Below are 227 nucleotides of genomic sequence, written 5' to 3'. Positions count from 1 at the left end.
CACTTCCTTGAATCATAACGCAAATGAACTAAACTATGCATTTAACCACATAAATCTAAAAAGATACACAGACGTAAAACTTTTATACAGATGCTCCCTCGCGCGCCACACTTTCTCCATTACTTACCTTCCTTCTCTCCCTCATATTTTACCCTCGTTTTACCCCACCCTCGCCCAATCTACCCACAAAGAACTTGAAATATTTGGTCCACGCACTTCTCTGCGCT

At 41.9% G+C, this 227-nt stretch overlaps 1 protein-coding gene across 1 annotated transcript in view; it reads right to left on the bottom strand.

Annotated features, from left to right (window-relative positions):
• Positions 1-227, bottom strand: part of LOC119591300 (laminin subunit gamma-1-like) — an 83,409-nt gene that overhangs the window by 33,663 nt on the left and 49,519 nt on the right. The gene's annotated exons all lie outside the window — the stretch shown is intronic.

The sequence above is a fragment of the Penaeus monodon genome, chromosome 28 (genome assembly GCF_015228065.2).
Source record: "Penaeus monodon isolate SGIC_2016 chromosome 28, NSTDA_Pmon_1, whole genome shotgun sequence".
In the NCBI taxonomy this organism is placed as follows: domain Eukaryota; kingdom Metazoa; phylum Arthropoda; class Malacostraca; order Decapoda; family Penaeidae; genus Penaeus; species Penaeus monodon.
Note: the sequence above shows the minus strand (reverse complement) of the source record. Positions and strands in the feature narration are given on the sequence as shown.